The 24,848-nt window shown below is 38.3% G+C and overlaps 1 protein-coding gene across 5 annotated transcripts in view; it reads right to left on the reverse strand.

Moving 5' to 3' along the window:
- Positions 1-24,848, reverse strand: part of LOC131429962 (zinc finger CCCH domain-containing protein 13) — a 370,899-nt gene that overhangs the window by 167,003 nt on the left and 179,048 nt on the right. Inside the window, exon 1 of one of the 5 annotated variants that reach the window (XM_058594509.1) lies at positions 21,032-21,075. The exons of the other annotated variants lie outside the window; for them this stretch is intronic. The gene's annotated coding sequence lies outside the window, so the exon portion shown is untranslated. Of the gene's footprint in view, positions 1-21,031; positions 21,076-24,848 lie in introns of those variants that run through there. 5 annotated transcript variants of the gene reach the window in all.

The following is a 24,848-nucleotide window of genomic DNA, read 5'->3' on the forward strand; positions in this document are numbered from 1 at the left end:
AGAAAAAATATTTGGCTCAAATGAAAAATTCATTACCTCACTACCTTACCTTACCTTACCTAACAGCTATAGGCCTGGGGTGTCCTTTGCTGTATCAAGAATACGTCTCCACATAACTCGGTCCATGGCTGCTTGTCGCCAGCCACTCAAGGCACGGATGCTTCTGAGATCACCCTCCACTTGATCGATCCACCTTGCTCGCTGCGCTCCTCTTCTTCTTGTACCAGTCGGATTAGATTCAAGAACCATTTTCACTGGGCTGTCGTCCGACATCCTTATCAGATGCCCAGTCCATCGTAGACGTCCGATTTTAGCTGTCCGTACGATGGGTGGTTCTCCTAGCAGCTGTTGCAATTCGTGATTCATACGCCGTCTCCACGTTCCGTCTTCCATCTGCACTCCTCCATAGATGGTCCTCAGTACCTTTCTTTCGAAAACACTGAGGGCGCGTTGGTCCTCTGCCAGCATAGTCCAGGTCTCGTGGCCATAGAGAACAATCGGTCTAATGAACGTTTTGTAGATGGTCAATTTCGTGCGGTGGCGTACTTTTCTCGATCGGAGGGTTTTTCTGAGTCCAAAATACGCACGATTCCCTGCCAAAATACGTCTCTGAATTTCTCTGCTGGTGTCATTGTCGGCGGTCACCACTGAGCCCAAATACACGAACTCGTCAACCACCTCGATATCGTCACCGTCTATCAATATTCGTAGTGGGAGGCGTAGTGTTTCTTCTCTAGAGCCTCTTCCTCTCATGTATTTTGTTTTTGACGCATTTATGGCCAGTCCGATACGCCTAGCTTCAGCTTTCAGTCCGATGTAGGTTTCCGTCATCTTCTCAAGGTTACGTGTCACAATATCAATATCGACAGCGAAGCCAAAAAGTTGTACGGACTTTCGGAAGATCGTGCCACTCGTGTCGATCCTCGCTCTTCGAATTGTAATATGAGCCTTTAACACTAAATCTCCTCACACATTCCAGACCATGTAATATGAATATTCAAGACTAAATCTTTCACACACCCCAGACCACACGCACTTGACAAAATCCCGTAAAACCTAGAAACCTACATAAAATAAATACATTACCTATATGAAGGTAACTAAAATATCAACACTTGCACTTTCCGGTGACCCAGAGAAAGTAACACCGTGGTCAAAAAATTCGACTGCAGAAACAAGGAAGCATCAAGTTTCAAATCGTTATGTCATCAAAAAGGCAGAACACACAAAATAAACATAACCGACTGTGTCACTTCCCTCTTTTTGACGTCCCTCATGTCCACAATTGAATACCAGCCAGCACGACCTAGAATAACAGTAACTCAGGAGCACACACTAACTCAAACCGACACTCACGAGAATAACCCAACATGCTATCGCCCTCTCCTCTCCGTATCACACCCGCTCACTCTCGTCAAGAAGCTTATTTCCTCTCTTACTCACAAAATATACATTGGCCGACACGATACAACGAGTCCCATTGGTTGAACCCGATTTACACTGCGCGTTCTAACTCCTCCTCCCAGATTCTCAGTAATCCCAATTGTAAAAACTAATTAGCTAGGCTAGGAGAGCATAGGATATATATGTTAACGAACTGATAGAAATAAAGCAATCTCAATCACAACTTTAATCAGGTTACAGAATCACACCTTCCAGGGCAATATTGAACAAGATACAAGAAAGTCCATCGCCTTGCCGTAGCCCTCTCCGAGATTCGAAGGAACTCGAGAGCGTCCCAGATACTCGGACGTAGCACATCACTCTATCCATCGTAGCTTTGACCAATCGCGTCAGTTTATCCGGGAAACCGTATTCGTGCATGATCTGCCATAGCTGTTCTCGATCGTCTGTGTCGTAACAGATCGGCTGAAAAGTTCGTATCGTTTCTATGAGAGGGCGCCACTAGAATTAAATCCATATCATTTTCAGTTAGTACCAACCTTCAAAAGATACGTGTATAAATTTGACAGCTGTCTGATTATTAGTTCGTGAGATATTGCATTTTGAGTGAAGCTACTTTCGTTGTAGTGAAAAAAAATGGAAAAAAAGGAATTTCGTGTGTCGATGAAACACTACTTTTTGATGAAAAAAAGTGCCGCCGATACCAAAAAAATGGCCTCGATGAGTGTTATCCAGACTCTGCACCGGGCGAAGCAACAATTCGTAAGTGGTTTGCAAAATTTCGTACTGGTCATATGAGCACCGAAGACGATGAACGCAGTGGACGTCCAAAAGAGGCTGTTACCGATGAAAACGTGAAAAAAATCCACAAAATGATTTTCAATGACCGTAAAGTCAAGTTGATCGAGATAGCTGACACCCTAAAGATATCAAAGGAACGTGTTGGACATATTATTCACGAATATTTGGATATGAGAAAGCTTTGTGCAAAATGGGTGCCGCGTGAGCTCACAATCGATCAAAAACAACAACGAATTGATGATTCTGAGCAGTGTTTGGAGCTGTTATATCGAAATAAAACCGATTTTTTTCGTCGATATATAACAATGGACGAAACATGGCTCCATCACTTCACTCCGGTGTCCAATCGACAGTCAGCTGAGTGGACTGCACGCGATGAACCGAACCCAAAGCGTGGAAAGACTCAACAATCGGCCGGTAAGGTTGAGGCGTCTGTATTTTGGGATTCGCATGGTATAATTTTCCTTGAAAAGGGAAAAACCATCAACAGTGACTATTATATAGCGTTATTAGAGCGTTTGAAGGACGAAATTTAAAAAAAAACGGCCTCATTTGAAAAAGAAAAAAGTTTTGTTTCATCAAGACAATGCACCGTGTCACAAGTCGATGAAAACCATGCTGAACTTGAACGAATTGGGCTTCGAATTGCTCCCTCATCCACCATATTCTCCAGATTTGGCCCCCAGTGACTTTTTCCTGTTCTCAGACCTCAAGAGAATGCTCGCTGGTAAAAATTTAGAAGCAATGAAGAGGTAATCGCTGAAACTGAGGCCTATTTTGAGGCAAAGGACAAATCGTACTACAAAAATGGTATCGAAAAGTTGGAAGATCGCTATAATCGCTGTATCGCCTCTGATGGCAATTATGTTGAATAATAAAAACGAATTTTGGCAAAAAAATGTGTGTTTCTATTAAACGATACGAACTTTTCAGCCTAACTGTTATGCCGCTTTGAAGTCGATGAATAGGTGATGCGTGGGTACGTTGTATTCACGACACTTCTGGAGTACTTGTCTTATCGCGAATATGTGATCCGTAGTGGCGCGGGCTCCAGTAAATCCCGCTTGGTACGGCCCTACGAATTTCTCAGCTATTGGTGATATACCAATTCATTACCTCAACCGAAGCCTATTTTGAAGCCATGAACAAATCATTCTATAAGTATGGCATCGAAACGTTAGAAGAGCACTAGAATGATTGTATTGCATTTGAAGTTTGATGAATAAAATAAAACTTTGCACAAGAAATGTTGTTTTCCTGGTTAGTTCCTGGACTTTTTGACATCGTTCAACTTTTTCTACGGCAGTATCGAACCGCACAGAGTGTAAACCGATTCGATACTGAATCTTGTTTAGTGTTAGTGATTTTCTTAAATACGAACGCGCTCATTAAATATATACGAAATTGTCGTATCTATTAGAGGAAACTACGACAATGGTTTAGGAAACAGGGAAAATTAGACATGGTTCGTTGCTAATTGAACACCAATTATCAAAAATATATAGATTTATTTACTCGAATCGATGCGTACAAATATTTCCAAGTATGTATGTATAACGACATCGAGAATCAGTTAAAAAATGGTTGAGGTGCATTTTAGTTACTAAAAGATTTCCGCTTGTTCAAATGTCCCTTGTCAAGTCTCATCTTTCTGTTGTATATAATTTTGATTTTATTAGTAAATTCCAAATTACAGTAAAAATATTCTTATTGCTATCAATAATACTAATAATTTAAATTTGGAAATTTCCAAAAATGTTGCAATGCTGCTTCAACTCTTAGGCGCTTATAAGTTTACTTAATCAGTAATATGTGATGATAATCACATTAAATTATTGATTATTTTAATTTGAATAGTTTCGCATCAGTTCTCAACATATTGTTGTTTGAATTAAAGTCTACAAATTCGACTGGGTCATCGAATTCAGATACCAAGTGAACGAGTAGTTTAGAACAGTGCAGGGTGGCACTCAATATTCTTTTAAATCAATATGGAAAATTTGCCGTTTCAATCAAATCGACTGCGGTTTAAATTTTAAACCTAATCTAATTCTACAATTTGCTAAGTCGTAATTGCCACTTCTAATCACAGACAAACAATTTCACATATAAAAAATGTGTATGCAAATTATCAACCAGTTCTCTATTCAATTGATTGGAACTTTTGACCTTTCCGCAAGGAAAAACTTTGATCATATACCGCGGTTTCGATAACTGAACTCGGATGCATTTTGCACACACGGTCGGACTTATGCAACCACGTCGCACCCCTTAAGCGTTCAATTCTAATTTGTGATTCAAGTCTTACAAACCAATCAGAATTCTTTTTCTGTTGAATTACACATTTTTGCCGCAGCCCCACGGACGCCCACCTAAATTGCAAATCTCTGCAGCAGTGTCATAACATTCAGCCTTACATGGCTGTCGATGAAATCTATTTGCAGCAGCAGCAACAGCAACAACATTGAACCCGTCATTTAATATTCATTGCTCATTTAAAATATTTCTTAGGATGCGAAAGCAAACACAGAGCAAGCAAGGCGTTGGAATGCCGTACACCTGTCTGCGGGAGCCACGGATCCGGATTGGTAAAGCTTTTGAATTCCTCACGAAAGACGCGACGGATTTCTCCAAGGGTCAAAACCGGAGCCGGTATTTAGCCGCTTCGCGTTGTGATCATTCCAATACGCATCCAAAATCTCGGCTGCTCAATCCGAAGTGTGCTGCAAATTGCTCTGCAAATACTTTTCCTACGAGGCATAGTGGTCTAGAAGAATCCAAAATCAAATTGAATCAATTATTGAATATCGCCACAGAAAATACCCTATAATATATAGGGTAAGGGCTCTCTATTTCATCTCATTTGTAGGGACCTTACCATAAAAACCTGATTTGATTGGCAACAGCAATCAAAACAAAATATTGCACTATTACACTCTCAGGTTCAAAATGTCAAAATTCTTCTTAAAAACTCCAACTATAAGACTACATACGATATTTTTGGAACCAGTTTTGAATTATTTCAACGTTCAAAAATTTTCGGATCGTTTTCGATACTTTTCGTTTTAAATTTAAAATTTTACTGTGCAGTTAATTTGGTAAACTTAAAAAAAACAAGAAAAAAGAATTGTTACTATTTAGGCATTAGCCTTTCTAAAAACAAAATACAGAGCCAGAGATGCCATTTATACGGATCTATCTGTATTGTATAGATTTTTGCGTTCGCATACTGATTTAAATCAAAGTTTTATACAGATTTCCTAAAATTAATACAGATTTGTATAGGTTCATAAAAAGCGAGAAGTAAAAAATTAGACTGTTAGTGTGTTAGACTCTCTGAGTATTTATTAGTAGTGAGTGCGGCAATGACTTACGGAGATATGAAGAATTATCTTTTAACATCATTTTATTATAGAAATTTCATTTTATTAGAGAAAACAGATAGAGCAGATGTAGACTTTTTATGCAAAGCAAAACATATTTTCTATGAAAATATCTGGCATCTCTGTGCACAGCCGATGAAACACACACACTTAACAGTGTTATGGTGACGTATAACGGAAAGAAACCAGTGCTACTAGATTTACCACAATGGTTATTTCATTGGTATTTAACACGCTCTTTCTGGTGATATTCGAAGCCGAAACTGTTTTATTGAAATATAAATATCAATAATATAATTGAACTAATGTCACGGACATTAAAAAAATACATGTCAATGATAATTTGAAGCAAAAAACGTTCTTTTGTGTGTAACATTATGAAAAAACTTGGCAACTTTGCGAAACCAAATGAGATGAAAACAAAGCGCAATCAAGTGAACTAAGTGAAAAACTTACATCGCATATTTATGAAGTCTTTTATTCCTTGTCAGGTAATTTTTGAAGTTTTTGATCGGTAATTAAACAAGTGGCTAGTGAACATGACTAATTATGATGTCATCCAGCATTCAATAGTGGTGTAATTATGCGAAATAGTGATCATATTTTGAGACAAATCGAACAGTAGACATTCAGAAATGTGACTAACTGTAAATCTTGAGACGAAAACGTGTCCCAAAATGAAAAGTAAGTTTGTTTTAAATGAAAAAAAAACAATCACTAAAGAATTTAGAACCATTTCTTCCAATGAAAAAGTTTGACAATAGCTTAAATAATCATTTTAAAACATTACATATTAGAGCAATTCCAGGAATGAGTAGACGAAAAAGTGACAAAATCAGAATCGACCTTCTCCGATTTGGATAAAACTTAATTTTGAAATTATTGAGAACAAACATCAATTTTTTTTTCAGTGTATATTTTTTTAGAGTGCCCAATCGATTCCCTACAACTTCTTCCTGGACGTCATTTTTATACGATTAACGGTTTCCGAGTTACAACGATTTGAAAAAGGCAATTTTTGTGAAATGCATCGTTCGGCTGCTCGGCCATCCATGGAAGTTGACCATCAATGTCAACTTTCCCTCTCTGAGCAGCCTAGATAGCCGTGTAGTGTCGGTAGCGGTTTCCCAACTGGCTAAGAATAACGCTACGGTCCACCTGTACCGATGGTATAAGTCCACCAAACAGGTAAGCCGTGTGGCATCCGGCGGAATTATTTTTTACCAAGAATTGATCCACTGGTTTCCTGTTCCATGTCGTAAAAGGCCACAAAAATAGGAACTCCTAAGTCAAGGTGTATTTCCGTGCCGATGGCTGAATGGCTGCAGGAGGTTAAACATTGCAGTCGTGAACGGAATATCTTGGGTTTTTCCCTTACTGGATACACGCAATGCTTAGCAATCAACTTCTTTGATCATCGCTTCGGCAGGCCAGAGATTAGAAAGCTGAGTGTCTGTGGGTGTCCTCAAGGTGAAGTACTATACCCACTTTTATGGAACCTAGTCGGTGATGGTTTGTTAAGGAAACTTAATAACCTTGGATTTCCGACTTATGGTTTTACCGACAATTATCATATATTGATGACCGGTATAAGCATTAACACTCTCTTTGATATAATGCAACAAACCCTGCGATCTGTTGAACAATGGTGTTGTCAGGGTGGATTATCTGTAAATCCGGGCAAAACATCAATGGTGCTTTTCACTCATCGTAGGATAATCACAGGAGCTCGTCCGTTATAATTCTTCGGTTCAGAGGTTACTGTGGTCGATCAAGTTAAATACGTCGGGATTATTCTTGACTCAAAACTAAATTGGTCTGCTCACATTGATTTCAGGATTAAAAGAGCTTGCATGGCTTTCGGCCAATGCAGACGAGCTTTTGGAAAATCATGGGAACTCAAACCCAGATATATTCATTGGATCTACACAACTATCGTTAGACCAATTTTAGCATACGGATGTCTTGTATGGTGGCAGAAAGGAGAAGTGGCGACAGTTCAGTCAAAGCTAAATCATCTCCAAAGGATGGTCCTAATGGCGATGACAGGAGCATTCACGACAACTCCTAATGCTGTTCTAGAGGCGCTACTGTGTATTAAACCACTACATGTGTTCCTAAAACAAGAAGCATTATCTTGTGCATACCGTCTTACTGGCGCAGCTTGCAAACTTGTGCTCAGACAAAAGCATTTCTACCAGATTTAAATCTGAAAATGTCAAAGTGTCTGCTGCATTTCTCCAAGCACCATTGCAGTATTCTGGTCAGGGCTCTGACTGGACATTGCAAATTCAATTATCACATGGCTACTATTCAACGTGCTGAGTATTATTCGTGTGATTTGTGTGAATGCGATTATGGTACTTCATATCATCTGATATGTAACTGTCCCGCATTGACGCAGCTACGTATCCGGGTTTTTGGTTCTCCATACATGGTTGAGTCTGTGTATGCGGAGCTAAAATTGAAGGATATTCTCTCGTTTCTCACCCAATGTGGTAAAGAGCTATAGTCAGAAGGGTTCTTCGTTCTTCCTGGAGTGAATGAATCCCTTCTGTATTCACCTTAAATAGGGTTTAGCAGATTGTTTGGCATCCTTTGGGGGGTACCGAATTTACTTCTGCTCGTACATACTGCGAGTCGTTCTGCATTCTTCCGAGAATGGTGTCGCTTTTGTAAGATCTCTAAATCCTCTCGGGGGTTGGAGGTTTTATTAACAGCAGACTGTTCGGGACCTCGTAGAGGTTCAGAATTTCCTTCTGCTTCCACTAAATGTGATCCTCAGCAGATTGTTCAGCATCCCTTAGGGGTGCAGAATTTACTTCTGCTTTTATGTGTTTTTGTGTCGTCAATTTTTCCCATCCTCCTAGTCCAACCCTTACCATTTCCTTTCAATCCTTCCCTCTTATATATCGGGAAAATGATGCTAAAAACAAATTGATGGCAAGGCACAAATCTCCAAATATCAAGGGGAACGTGCCATTTGAGCCAATTTGTTCTGATTCCTGATCCAATGAAAAAGTGTGACAATAGCTTAAATAATCATTTTAAAACATTACATATTAGAGCAATTCCAGGAATGAGTAGACGAAAAAGTGACAAAATCAGAATCGACCTTCTCCGATTTGGATAAAACTTAATTTTGAAATTATTGAGAACAAACATCAAATTTTTTTTTCAGTGTATATTTTTTTAGAGTGCCCAATCGATTCCCTACAACTTCTTCCTGGACGTCATTTTTATACGATTAACGGTTTCCGAGTTACAACGATTTGAAAAAGGCAATTTTTGTGAAGTGCAAAAATACATACGCCCTTTTCAAAAATCAGTCGCGAGTCGGATTGACCTCTCCATCGGTTCAAAACTTATGGTTTGCATACTGAATCCATGTGCAAAGTTTCATCCAAATCGGAGAAAGTCGAGTCTGATGATCTGCTAAGGATTTCTGGAATAGCTCATTATTCATTTTCAAGGTATTGAGGTGAAGGGATGAGATGGAAATAGGAGCTCAGATAAAATAGGGAGCCGTTACCCTATATTACTATTTCTTTGAAATGTTTGACTGCAAACCACTTTATGTGATCTCTAACGAAGAAAAAATGGAGTGACTTGGATATACGAAAACAATTTCAAATTCACTCTTTCTACATAAAACAATCTGAATTCAGATTACAAAATAAGAACAAAAACATAAGGGTCAGTCCAATGGGGTTCGTCATACTGTTGACGTTGGACTATAAAACTACTCCCGAAATTACTGTTTTGTTTTGTATATTTATTTTTTTCGAATATACGTTTAGTTGTTAAAGCATATTACTTCCGGTTCCTGTTTTTGTGGAACAATTATTTGTTTTAGATTACATCAAATCATTTGTGGTTTTTGAATATTTGAGCAATTTTGATTTTTCTGCACTCCACATATACAGATTTGTCGCTATGCAAAACATACTTAAAACTTTGAATCTTTGATAATTTTGGATGCCCTGAAAACGGACCGTTAAGTGAAAATTCGAATGTGAAAATTAGCGTAATTCCGAAAAAAAACAATACATAAAAATCCGTTGATTGATCAGCACAGCAACCTCCTCCACAACATTAACGAATAGAACAAAGTGCAAATCGGGTCCAAATTCTGGTTGTGTGAAGGAGTTCTGGCGTTGTCCGTTACTGATTCAGGCTTCGACCTAAAATATATAATGTTATCCAATTGATTCGGTACGTAGAAATATTTTCAAGCCGGTAGGTGTTATGTTATCGGAAATCTATTTAAAATTGATCGAGCTGTAAATGCTCAAAATCTGATCACGTGGTTTTATTTCTCGAATTGCGCATGTGCACCCTGTGTACAAAACAAAGATGTAGTCCCATGTCAAAAGATGTGACTTATCGGTTAGACATAACCGATAAGAAGTGAATGCGAATAAATCTGATTCGCTTCCTCTTCTACAGTAGATCTGTTGACTTCCCTTGGGTCGATTTGGTGGTTCTTCATACCCTTGGCATCTTAGAGCTTAAGCAGTGTGCCTAAAAATATATTATATTATCGAACAAAAAAAATGGTGGTTCTTCAAAGGACCAAATTATCAAGTTTCGACCATTTTAAACAATGATCAGAACAATTTCCATCGTTGAATATCGTTCAAAGTAAATGCCAAGTTGGCCACAAACGCGCCCTTTCAGCCAGGAAAACTTTGTACTACTGCAGAACCGCACATTGCTGAAATTTATTCTAATACAATCACATTGGAAGGGTACTCTATGAATATTCGCGGCATTATACGTTTGCATCCAAGAAGGCGGAGCTAACGAAAGCAAAACTACAAATAACAGCATCTCTTCATTGGTTATTTTGTAGTTGATTTGCATATGCGAATAAAAGAAAAGATAATAACTGTAAGATCGATGTGTAGGTCCCAAAGAGGGCCGAGTTATTGAAATTATTTAAAAACAATGTTGAGCATATTATCCTCAAATGCAATGGTTATGTGCGATACGGAACATGACCTATTCCGACAGAGATTTTGTCCAACTGAAACTCCATCTTGCTTCATAGTGCGTGGATATGGGCGGTTGATAGCGTTCTTGAATGGCTTGGATTTGTGGCGTAATCCAATATAACATCGTATAATACCCGAAGCTCGCCTGCCTTGAAATGCGAATTCTATCTCTTTATGCTGGCGAACGAAGAATACAATGCGATGGATGGCTACAACTTTGACGGCATTGGTGCTGATGGTGACGAGAACCGATTTGCCGGTTTACACGTTAGACAACGCATTTGCCTACAGTGAACGCACAGGTAGGGTCGCAGGCTTAGGATTATTTGCTTCATTTGATGGTCTTCTTTGTCACCTGTTCCAGAGGGGGCGGCGGTTTATTGTAATCGTTTATGGGTGCATATTTGATGTAGCAGTAGGGCTTGACTTAACAGCTCAATTGAACGATTTAAAGGACGAATGTAAGGTATAAAAAATGACTTTGGCACAATTTTTCGGAAAGAGAGAAATGAAATGAGTGTTGAACAGTCTTTCGCTTCACGCATGAGTTGCTCTTGGTTCCAGAAAAAAATTCTGGCTACACAGGGTTACTTTGATTTAACAGTTTTGTTTTCAAGTTTTTTTATTCTGCTATGTTTAATGCAAGAAATTTCTGGATTAGCTTATATTCCTAAAACACTTACTAGCTTTCATTTGAGTCTAAGTTTATGAAAATAGCAACAACAAAAAAATAGAACCAGACAGAAGAGATATCAAAATTATAAGTCAGTTTATTCATTTAGTTACAATCAACAGCCAAAATTGTATTCGTAATGATAATTCTTTATAATGTTCGTAAAATTAGCTAGTCATTAGCTGTGTGAAAAAAATTATTACAATCAGTGTTGGTGATTGCCGATAATTTGATAGAATAGGTAGAAGATGCTACAAGAACTCGTGTTGCTCAATGCATGATCCATGAGAGAATTTTTCTACATTTCTTCTGTCCACTTCATACTCTGAGTATTTCACGGCCCTTAAAAAAATTTAATGTCTGGTAATGAACGGTGCTGTGTGGAATTTCCCAAGAGAGAATCGCAGGTAAGCAATTATCGCAGAAAATCGAATCGATGATTCAACTTGATGATCCTCATACTAGGTTGCAATATTTCAAAACCCTTGTGTGGAGCATTCACAGACATTTTCATAGACACAATAGTAAAATGATTCTATCGCAATTATCAACTGCCCGTATAGAATCGGATCGCGAAACGAGAATAAGCGACCGTTTGTTGATATCCGTCTCTCTTTAATGGCACTGATTCAATCGTGTGAAGAGTTGCTGGTGAGCGTTCTTTGATACGATAAAAGCCATCCTTGACTTTCAGTACCTGTTTCAGTACTTTGTATTTGTTCTTGTGCTTTCTCTACATGCTCCTGTCCTCTCTGCATATGCTCCAGTATTTTCAGTATTTCTCACATGCCTGTTCTTGTTCATGTACTTTCTGTATATTTTGGACAAACTGTTCCTGTACCTTCCACATTTGTTCCTGTGCGTTCTGCACTTGTTCCCCTTATTTCTGTACCTACAGCTGTCCAGGCGAACTTCGTACCGCAAAAAAAAATATTTTTGGACGGAAATTATTTCGAGCATTCACCATCTATATGAAAAAAAGTTTCAGAAGAGTGTGGTCATGATTGTTCGCGATCAATGAAATTGAATGAAAAAATGAACCAACAATTGTTTTTAATTCGATCTCATCAATTTTTCAGTTTGTGAAAGAGTCGATGAACCGTTTCAAGGTGGTGAAAATGTCAATGGTTAGAGTATATTGTACGGAACTGTTCATAGCCACAAAACGCAAAAAATTGAAATTTCGAAGTACTCTTCAAAAACCGATGTTTGCCCAAAAATGTCTCGAACGGGTTGATATAATTTGGATCGTGTCTGGGTCTATTGAAAACGTTTGGGCTCAAATGAATAATCATACTTGAAATTTGAAACATTCTCCAAAATTGAGGTCATTTTGAGAAAAACTCGCACAAAATCTCCAAAGGTGTCAAGCCATCATTGATGGTGAAGGTGACTGGATTTGCAAAAAATGTATTGGCCTGAAAGTACTCGCCGTATTATTTTGCTGAAATTATATTCGCATTTCTCTCCAAATTTATTTCATTTATCAATTGAATGTACTTTTTGTAACAGTTGTGTTTGAGTTAGTCTAATGAAACTCAAGAAGTATGACTACAATTCGCTCCAACTGGTGATACAAATTTTACTTTTCGGGCATTGGTAATGGTTATGTAAAATTTTAGTCGAAAAAAAAAACAAAAAAACATCCTTCGAATTTAAATGGAATTGTTCCATAGCATTTTGACAGCAATAATAACATCCATCGTGAAGATAGAGATATTCACGTTTCTGGAATTTTAAGAAAACAACGAATTATAAAATAAAGTGCTCTCGTCCATCACTTTCTTTTCTAACAGTCGTTCTTTAATTTTAATTAACGGCATTGATATATAGAAAAATGTAAACCTGTATGCTGCACATTTGTGCGCCAAATTTCAATAAGTATGAACATGTGGTTGAAAATAAAGAAACACGTGAATCAAGTAGGCTCAGTAAAATTTCATCTCAAATCAGCTCGTTTGGCACTAAACGATTTTATTAATAATCTAGTATTCATATTTTGCTCTCCAGCGGGCAAGCATTGCACAACCCGGTACACGCCAAAACAATCATCAGAGATCTAGCATGCATTGAGTGGAAAATTTCCAATTCCAAACGAATCAACTTTCCAGAATGATTTTCATTATATACTATAGCCTAAAACCTCCGCATAAACTTAACCTTTCAAACAAAAAAAATCATTTGTAGATCGGTCCACGCATACCAGAGAACATTAGCAACACACACTTTTTCCGCTATTATAAATTAACTAGCGGACCCTTGCACACTTCGTAGTGCAATAATATGAGATTAGATTTAGAAAATCAAAACTACTTATCAATTTTAATGATTATTGAAGAAAACTATCATTATAATGCTCTATGATAGTGGCCCCAACCTTTTTATATCGCGGACAACAGGACAAAATATATAAAACCGATGGTTTGCCGAAACGCAAACAGGCAGCGTACAATTTATCATCCGAAAAAACTCTAAATTCACGCTACAGACTCATAACGATTATTGACGGTAATAGAAAAGTTAAACGGATGAGAAAATGACGTTCAAATTGAAATGACATAGCAGTGGCCATCATTGGAATGCGTGGAATGAAAACTTTTTCTTCTTCTAATTTGCCATTCAAAATTGTTGTCTCGACAACATTTGCGATTAACTTTTGAACTTTAAATTTTTTTTCTGTACTTGTTACTCTATTGTCTGCACTTTATTTTGTACTTTGTGTGCTTGTTTCTGTAATTTGTGTGTTTGCTTTGTACTTTCTGTGCTTGTGTCAAAATTTGTTCCTGTACTTTCTGTACCTGGTCCAGTATTTTCTGTATTTGGTCCTGTAACTTCTGTACTTATATCTGTACCATCTGCACATTCTGTACCTTTTTCTGCACTCAATTGTGCCAGTATTTCCTATACTTGTTTCCCTCATTTCTGTACTTGGTTCTGTACTTTCTGCACTTGTTTCTGTACTTTCTTTATTTTTTCCTGAACTTAGCTTCTGTACTTGTCTCTTTTATTTCTGTGCCTGTAGCTGTCCCTGTGAATTTCTCACAGCCAAAAAATTATCTTTGGATGGAAATAATTTGAATACTCTTTAATTAGAATAATCGAACGACCCTCATGATTGCTCGAGATTAGTGAAGTAGAATGGTAGAGTGTTTTGTAAAAATGAATCATCTGACAATTGTTTTTGATTCGACCTCAACATTTTTCCCCAATTCAGGTACACACATACACTTCGCACTTTAAAGCAGTTTTTTCCTGCTCTTAAAAGTCCCAAATAATTCAAGCAAAATACAACCAAAATCAGTTTGACGGTTTATGAGCAAGAGAGTGAGTCATTCGAATAGGTAAAACCTGTCGATGCATAGGTAAACCCAAATCTCGGTTCAATCGATGTAATTTAAAAACAGAAGGCAAACGGCATGGTTCGAGTACATTGGACGAAACTGTTCATAGTTACTCAAACGCAAATAATTTCAAATTTCGGAATACTCTGGGTTGATATAATTCGAATCGCGTTTGGGCCAATTGAAGACGTTTGGACTCAAATAAATAACCGAACTTGCAATTTGAAGCCATTGACGAAATTTGGAGGTCGTTTCGAAAAAAAATTACACAAAATCCCGTCCAAAAAATCCTTCAAAGGTATAGCACGGGAAATGCTTATAAAAAATTTAAGCCGAAAAAAAAAACAGAAAACATCTTTCTAATTCGAATGGAATAGTTCCAAAAAGTAGAGAGCCGAACAGTTTTGGTGTTTGAGTTAACGGTCTTAATTTGAAGTGTCAGCTGAGGTGTGCTGATCCTGTTGTCTCAGTGCATTATGACAGCAATAATTATATCTATCAAGAAGATAAGATTCACATTTCTGGAAATTTAGGAAATCAACGAATCATAAAAAAACGTTAATCACTTTCTTTTCTTATAGTCGTTTTATAAATAGACTTCACGGTATTGAACCCAAATTTATATATCGGAAAATGGAAACCTGTATGCTGTTCATTTGGCGCCCTTACTTATGTCGTTTTCGTTTTTAAATTGCACTACCCTGTGTAGTGAAAGCTGCACTGAAACCGTTCGTTTTTACCAATTGCACTACACCAGTGCTACACTTTCTGCACCGATACCACTGGTGTAGCACTCATCAAAAGTTTGGTGTAGCTCTGTGCAATGGAATCGTTTATTGTAGTCAATGGTTACTATTTATGTTTTCGTCATTTTTGTTCGTTTATTCATGCCTCAGTGTAGCACTGCACCGGTGTAGTGCAAATTAAAAACGAAAACGCCATTAATTGAATATGTGATTCGAAATAGAGAAACACGTGAATCAAGTAGGCTCATTGAAATTTTTGCACAAATCAGCTCGTTTGGCGCCAAACGGTTTTATTAATAATCTAGTATTCATACTTTGCTCTCCAGCTGGCAGCAGCATTGCATAACTCGAAACGCGCCAAACAATCATTGGAGATCTAGCATGCATTAAATGGAAAATTTCCAATTCTACACGAACCAATTTTCTTGTTTTTCTCTACTTTCCCGAAGGATTTTCCTTATGTACTATAGCCTAAAACCTCCGCATAAACGTCACCTTTCGAACAAAAAAAATCTTTTGTAGATCGGTCCATGCATACCAGAGAACATTAGCTAAACAAACTTTTTCCGCTATTATAAAGCAATTAAGCAATCGATAAACTTGTACGATTTCGGAAGGGACCCATGACCTCTTGGGTTCCTCCCCTCTGGGTACGTGCCTGTTCATTAAGAATCGTTCCGTGTATTGAAATTTACAGCATTGTTAGAAGTGAAAAGGAAATCAAAGTTCAAAGTTCGTGAATTCTCATAATTTCATTAGAAAACTAGAAAGCATTTAAAATTGGACTAGCGTTTCCTTAAGTCACTGTATCATACACGTAGATCCTCCGCAGGATATTTAAATTAAATTTAAATTCTTCCATATCACGAATGCGGTTCTGCAGAATAGCATTGCGCGCATCATAAAACATCAATTCCGTCGTTAAATTAATTTCCAATTTACCACACATTTCCTGCTAATATCCAATTGTAACCTATTTCACGACAATTCAGCAAAATATTCCCCAAAACAAAAACCCCAATAAATCGAGCCGACCAGCGTGCAAAGTTTTTAGCCCCTGCAAAACATTAGAAAAAATCACCCTCGCCCAACCGGACCGGACAGCCTAGCACCATTCGCGACACAGGTTTGCGTTTGGCGTGAAAATTAATAGCAAAAAAAAAACTAACAACGCCAATGCTAACCAGTCGTTTGGAGAAAATCGCACGATTTGCGGAAAATTTTCACGACTCCGCGACCCGCCGGTACGAAACATGAGCTTACCACATTTTGCATTTAAATCGTCGGGGCTGTCGCTGTCCGAATCCGGTCATCATAACGGGATAGGAGGATATTCTAGTTATCAACTGTGTCAGCAAATTTGATTATATTTTTCGCTTGCACGTTCCGGAATGTTTATTTTTTTTTTGTTTTCGCCGGCCCACAGGTTGCCTCATCCGGGACACCCCGGCTCGAGGGATTGTGCAATCCAATTTATGTGCTTACGTGGCGTATTGAATTGTGTGTTGTTGGGTTGTTTTTTTCGACGGAGGTGCAAAAAAGAGCCCCATCAGGTAGCACTTTGTCGGGGTGCCGTTCTACAATCGTATCAATTTCGTCCTAACCGGCTTTCAGTCGCAGTTCAAATTTATGGATGAACTTTTTGTCGACCTGGATCTGGATTGTGGGAACGGTCGCGAGTCGGCGAGAGGTGCTAATGCCACTTGCACAGTTCGTTTCGGGGGGATGGTTTCTGTCCAGCAAAAGCCTATTAGACTCGGGCCTGACGCCAGTGGCTATTAGCTTACCAAAACTGACGGAAACTGACTGTCCAGGTGGGAATTTCAATGAATGGGCACAAAAGAAGAAAAAACCAGCTTAAATATCTTGCATAACAAAACATTGCATGTAATTGCACGATGAGTTGATATGACCAACCAGACAGACAGACAGCTCAGAACAAACATAGAAATTAAGCCAATTATTTTCTTTGTAAATGCCCAAGATTACTTTCTGCCGTTAAGATCACATATCATTTTCCACGTTGGTATCGTTAAGGACAGACAGCAACAGACCCACCATGGCATGACCACGCACTCCAGGTGGATTGTACTGCAGCTCGGGAAACGGTTTGGAAATGGAAATCTCATTACGTACAGTTTATTGTGTTTGAAAAGTCAACCAGGCCATGCACATGCGAAGTAAGTCAAGTCCAAAGCCCGACAAGCGCCCGAACGAACCTACTTAATGTGTGCTATTATGACGTGTGTCCTCCTGATGATGATGATGGTGGTAATGCAACTGCACTAACTGCAGTCCGTGTTTCATGACATCGGGAAAACTTGTGTGAACAAGTAAAATGGGTAAGGCTTCCTTGCACAGACTATGCAAAGAGGCCCATAAGCTGGCCCATACGTTGTAAACGGGTTTGAAGGAGCTCAACCTTGTCTCGGGGCTTCGATGCATGACGCTTAGCGTCTCACAGGCGGTTTCGAAAAACCTCGGGATAGACGGAGGAGAACGGGTGTCATGATAACTTTCCTAATTGGAACTGACGTCGTTGTGGGAAAGGTACTTGTTGATATTGTTAGTTTGCCTTCGCGTGGGATGTCGTAGCCGTTGTTCGGAGGAAAAGGCTGATGCAAGATTGCACCGAGCTGCATAATGAACTTTGATTTCTAATTGTATTAAAATTATTGCAAAATTACCCTTTCATTTTTTTTTACTTCGATCTCATACAAACATGAAATATTGTCAGGCGGTTGCGAAGCTGATAACTTTTACCCAGAACAACCAGCAAAACATGAACTGCTGTTATGTTCGAATAAATAGAAGACGAAAGTAAAATACTTGGTAATTCAGGGGTTACAAATAAATCTGTGCTAAGTACACCTAACCAGTGCTACCTATTTTTACGTTTCGTCTTCAACTGATCAGTGCGTTAGCGCGATTTAGCAGTTCGACAAAAACCCCTCAGCGGTTTGCATTAAAACAGAAGCCCTTCATCCAACCAGAATCAGTATCGAATCGATTTGTGTTCTGTGCAATTGGTTAAAGTCGCCGTAGAGAAGAATGCTACGGCCATCAGCGAGGAAATCATTTGTGGATTTGTTTGGTGCGCCGTTCACCTCGCACGAGAGACATTTTCATTAAAATTAGGAACAGCACCTCTCATCACCAACAAACTGAACGGTCCATTTCAGGGCATCTAAATTTTTCAAAGGAATTCCAAATCTTTTTTTACATAAATGGAAGTTGTTGTTGGTTACAATAACACATGGGTTGAAAAATCTCGGGCCTAACAACGAGAGGACAATTTTTTTAGTTCAAAATTAACTTTATTCATCAACGTAATCTCCATCAAGAGCAACGCAATCATTCCAGCGCCGCTGCGATTTATCTTTTTCCTCAAAATAGGTCTCAGTTTCAGCGATAACCTCTTCATTTATGTTTCTTACCGGCGAGCATTTTTTTTCAGATCTGCGAACAGCCAGCAGTCTTTGGAAGCCAAATCTGGACAATACGGTGAATGTGAAACAAAATTTTTTTCTTTATAATATGCGGTCGATTCTTTGCAATTTTAGCCACTCGAATAACGCTCTATAATATTCACTGTTAATAGTGTAGTCGACATATATTACTCTGCGCACATCCCAAAATGCCGAGGCCATTACATTTCCAGCCGATTGTTGTGCCTTCGGGCGCTTTGAACGAGCTTCCAGACCAGCTGCTGTCCACTCAGATGACGATCGATTTGATTCCGGAGTGAAGCGATGAATCCATGTTTCATCCCTTGTCACATATAGACGCAAAAAATCCGGTTTGTTACGTTTAAACATGGCCAAACACTGCTCAGAACCGTAAACACGTTCTCTTTTTTGGTCAACAGTAAGCAAACGCGGCATCCACTTTGAATAGAGCTTTCTCATAGTCGAATTCTCATGCAATATAAAGCCAGCACGTTCTTTCGATATCTTTACGATGTCAGCTAACTCGCGCAACTTCACTTTTCGATCACTAAAAACGATTTGGTGGATTTTTTATGTTTTCTAGTGTTACCGCCTCATTTGGAAGTCCACTGCGTTCCGCATCATCGGTGTCTCTACGATTGAACATCATGAAATTTTAACAGCTGTCTTTTAAAGGTTAGAATTAACTGAAAAAAGGTGACTGCAATGAAACTAACGCCATCTATGTGTTAGGCCCGGGACTTTTCAGCCCATGTGTTATATCTTTAAGGGGGGGTAGGGTCTAAACGATGAAAAAAATCATCATTTTTGCGAATTTTTCCCAGAATTATCGTTCAACAAAATAAATTCAAATGTTTTGCATGATAAAAAGCATCATTCGAACAACATTTTGTAATTTTTTCACGGTAAAATATTGAGAAATAAGTCGGTGAAGAGGTATTTTCGAGAACGCTTCTTAAAAATCATGTCCACTGTATCTCAGCGCAGACTAATCAGAAGTGAACAAACGATCGCAGCATAGTTAGAGTAGAAGTTTTTCTAGGCCATAACGTTTCTGTTTGATTTTTTTAATTTTTTTCAATTTTTGGTGGTTGTTCAAAGTGAAAACTACAATTTTTCACGAAAAAATCCGCCATTTCATAGCTGTTAAACCTCCCCAAAGTAACAAACAAACAAAAATTTGAAAAAAAATGCTGCAGTAGTTTTTGAATGACGATGGACATGTACTTTCAAAACCTGCTTTCGACGAAAACGCGTTTAAAGGTTCTTGTCTATAAAATCAATGGAAACAATTAATTACTCCAGGGAGCTAACATCTAACATTTTCAAAACATCATATTTTATCTTTTATAATTTATCAAAACGAAACATTTCAAGAATGTTTTGTCATGTTTTGAAGTCAATCGAAGTAGAAATCTTGGGCCTGTGCACCGAGCTCTTGCTTCTTCTAAGAATGGGATAGCCATAGATAAAGGTCCATAACTTCCAGAGTTTCGTTCCAATAGGCTTGAAAATTCACAGAAAATTCTTCAAACGTTTTACTATAAGTAAATAGAAAGAAAATCCGTCATTTGGGGGTTTGGTACCTCGTGGGTAGCCAGTTTGTGCAAAGTGCACATAAAAACTAGAGAAAGAAAATGATGAATGATTTTTCAAAAGTGTTAGACCCTGCCGCCGAGCCATATAGGCTTCGGTTATGTGGCTGCGCAACATCAATTATACAGCAAACATAATAACACAAAAAATAATAATAAGATATATTCGAAATTACCCTTTCGGCGAAATGTTATTTTCGGCGAAATGACCCTTTCGGAGAAACGACTTTCGGCGAAACGACTTTCGTCGAAATGGTATTCGGCGAAACGACTTTCGGCGAATTGACCCGCTACCCAAAAATAAGGGAAAACAATTTAAGTTTTTGCTTGAAACTTTCAAAAACAATTAACAATTATTTTCTCATATTTTTCTTTATTTTAGTTCCAAACATAGTATCAAGTACCAAATAAATAAAATGGTGTATGGATTTTTGATTTCCGATAAACAGAACGGTCGGAATCATGGCAGCAATTATGGACCTCTTCTTTCTTTCTTCTATCGGCTCAAATAAGCACTTGTTGACAGCAGTACAACAAGGTACCGCAGTGATAATACGTTATTTTTACTGAAAACATCCATCACCTACCGAGATTTGAACAGCTGAGCTCGGTAATGTAATTTAAGTGTGTATGCTGACTTACTTGCAATCTAGCTAAAATATGAGCTGATCAGAGTAGTATCGTACCTGTAAAAGAAAAAAAAGAACAATTAATAAAACTGACACGAAAAGAACGAATTTATTTTGTTCATCTGAGAAAAAATAGAAACAAGTTTACCGATTGGATGTATCCCTTTATAATCAAGTAATATGACAGAGAAGTCAGACAGGAATATGCGAGGCGCGTGGGGAGTAAGATCGATAATTGAAACAAAATATTATACTAATTTGTCATTCGAAATACATATCTGTAATGTTACGTTCGAAGAGTTCAATGGTTTTAAAAATAATATTCTGGTGAAAAAATTATAGAAAATAAATAAAATAGGAACACAGAAGACCAAAAACGGAACGAACAGAACAAAAGAATAGAACGATACTATTGTATTTCTTAGTTTGTGGCATTAAAATGCCTTACTCTTCACTCAACGGGGCCGGGTGTCAGTTAAAAAAATCAAAAATAGCCGCGTCATAATTTTGAACGAGCACGGCGAAGAAAAACTTATGTATATTGCCTATGAAATAAACGCATTTATGAAAAAAAATATTTTTGAACGCAAAAACTCAGTCATTTGTTTATGTATTTATAAAATTTAACTACCAATCGATTCGGAAACATTTTTATGAAATATATGAGACAACGTCGTTAGGGTATTTCAGTAGTATACCATTGAAAAATCGGCTTACATTGGCCTATGTTTTCACGAACCAATCACAGCTTGCCATAATGATGTCATCCACTCGACCTTTTCACTCAGTATGAGCTATCGAACAAACCGGAATCCATAAATATATACTCCATCACATTTTTCACCCAGTCAACACCTGGCTGTGAACGAGCAGATAGTTAGACTAGAGAGTGGATAGCCACTTTTGCACTGTGTGAAAGCCATTTTCCATCTGCACACCGTGTTCACTTGAGTATATTGAACATCAAGTACCTGTTGATTTTAATTCTCTGGTAACTAACAGGTCAATTTAGAACTATTGGCGATAGAATTTAGGACCTAATTTTAAGTGCTTATATCTCGGTGATTTGTTGATGGATTTGCCACATTTAACCTGATTCGAAAACATTTACAATATTGCATGTTTAAAAATTGATTCGTTTGTCGACCTGGTCATATATACTCATGTTCATACTGGAATCTCCATTTACGAGCGAAACGGTGGTTCGCAAAAGGGTTCAGTTCAAAGTTTTGTTATGAAGATAATGATAGATACTTTTGATGGTTATACATCTTACTTTACTATGGGGCGCCATTTCGAAATTTACCCTCTGAGAGAGTGATATGTCGTTGATCGTGAGTATCTTTTGTTGTATCTAACGTACCAACATAGTTTTTGCTTCATACCAACGGAAATATGATCAGCAATTGCTGATAAAATTTTCAGTTGTATTTAATAACCTCAAATTACTTCAAATTGAAGACATCAAAGCATCAAAGAGGAAAACACCTGTGTTGTCCTTTTTGTTAATGGATTTACTTTATTGACCTACCAATAAATTCGGAAATATTCAACTCAAACACATATTGCAAGGTCGTTCAGGTATTTCAATAGTACACCAATGAAAATTTGGTTTGAATTGATCCGTATTTTCACGAGCCTATCACACCATACCGTCTTGATGTCATCCCCTTGATTCCTTTAACACAGTCAACGGTTTTGATCGTGGCTTCAAAACTTGTATTCTACTCAGTAGCAATTCCGCTTCGGACGGTATAGGGAAGCTATGCGTCATGTATGGAACTTACTCACAAATCGGAAACTAACAGTTCGGCTGAAAAGTTCGTATCGTTTAATAGAAACACACATTTTTTTGCCAAAATTCGTTTTTATTATTCAACATAATTGCCATCAGAGGCGATACTTTTCGATACCATTTTTGTAGTACGATTTGTCCTTTCCCTCAAAATAGGCCTCTGTTTCAGCGATTACCTCTTCATTGCTTCTAAATTTTTTACCAGCGAGCATTCTCTTGAGGTCTGAGAACAGGAAAAAGTCACTGGGGGCCAAGTCTGGAGAATACGGTGGATGAGGGCAGGCCCGTGTGCAGGAATCATCCATGGGGGGGGGGGGGGGGTTTTCAAGGGGAGAGGTGGGTGTCCACTATATTGACAATGTAAAACGAATTCTGATAGGCTCGTGCGCAGAAATCATTAAAGGGGGGGGGACAATTTTGTCGAACATTTTGTAGCGAAAACGATAAAAGAAATAGTTCCCCTGCATGTAAGTATTGGGCTTTACTCTAGAGAAAAGATGCGCGTTATTGAGAGCGGTGGTAGTCGGTACTTCGGGCACGCACTATACAACTATACAAATGCGTAACATCGATGACTGCATTTCCAGTAACACTTGACAGAAAGTGGGAAAGGCACCAAAATTTGAAAAAGAAAGTTGCGTCATCCACAATATTGAAACTGTAAAAAAAAATCTGAAAACGTAGTATGAATTGTCAAGTTGTTTGCACTTTAATATAATAAGTACTCCATTGTTCATGAAACTTAATTTAAAAAAAAATCTTCATGGGGGGGGGGGGGGGGGGGGGTTAAAACCCCCAACCCCCCCCCCCCCCCCCCCCTGCGCACGGACCTGTGAGGGAGCAATTCGAAGCCCAATTCGTTCAATTTCAGCATGGTTTTCATCGACTTGTGACACGGTGCATTGTCTTGATGAAACAAAACTTTTTTCTTCTTCAAATGAGGCCGTTTTTTTTTAAATTTCATCCTTCAAACGCTCTAATAACGCTATATAATAGTCACTGTTGATGGTTTTTCCCTTTTCAAGGAAAATTATACCATGCGAATCCCAAAATACAGACGCCTCAACCTTACCGGCCGATTGTTGAGTCTTTCCACGCTTTGGGTTCGGTTCATCGCGTGCAGTCCACTCAGCTGACTGTCGATTGGACTCCGGAGTGAAGTAATGGAGCCATGTTTCATCCATTGTTATATATCGACGAAAAAAATCGGTTTTATTTCGATATAACAGCTCCAAACACCGTTCAGAATCATCAATTCGTTGTTGTTTTTGATCGATTGTGAGCTCACGCGGCACCCATTTTGCACAAAGCTTTCTCATATCCAAATATTCGTGAATAATATGTCCAACACGTTCCTTTGCTATCTTTAGGGTGTCAGCTATCTCGATCAACTTCACTTTACGGTCATTGAAAATCATTTTGTGGATTTTTTTCACGTTTTCATCGGTAACAGCCTCTTTTGGACGTCCACTGCGTTCATCGTATTCGGTGCTCATATGACCAGTACGAAATTTTGCAAACCACTTACGAATTGTTGCTTCGCCCGGTGCAGTGTCTGGATAACACTCATCAAGTCATTTCTTGGTATCGGCGGCACTTTTTTTCATCAAAAAATAGTGTTTCATCAACGCACGAAATTCCTTTTTTCCATTTTTTTCACAATAACAAAAGTAGCTTCGCTCAAAATGCAATATCTCACAAACTAATAATCAGACAGCTGTCAAATTTATACACGTATCTTTTGAAGGTTGGTGCTAACTGAAATTGGTATGGATTTAATTCTAGTGGCGCCCTCTCATAGAAACGATACGAACTTTTCAGCCGATCTGTTATAAATATATTTTCGGTCTAATTTTGTTGTTTAGTGAGTTCCTGCTCGGCAGGTTGTCTAGCTCAAGGGATCAAATGTCAAATAGGGTAAGGGCTCCCTATTTCATCTCATTTGTTAGGACGTTACCTTGAAAACCTAATTTAGCCACTAAAATCATTACAATTGTCTCATATTTCTGCTTAATTCGGCTTGCTCCACATTGGG

This window comes from Malaya genurostris, chromosome 2 (genome assembly GCF_030247185.1).
Source record: "Malaya genurostris strain Urasoe2022 chromosome 2, Malgen_1.1, whole genome shotgun sequence".
Classification (NCBI taxonomy): Eukaryota; Metazoa; Arthropoda; class Insecta; order Diptera; family Culicidae; genus Malaya; species Malaya genurostris.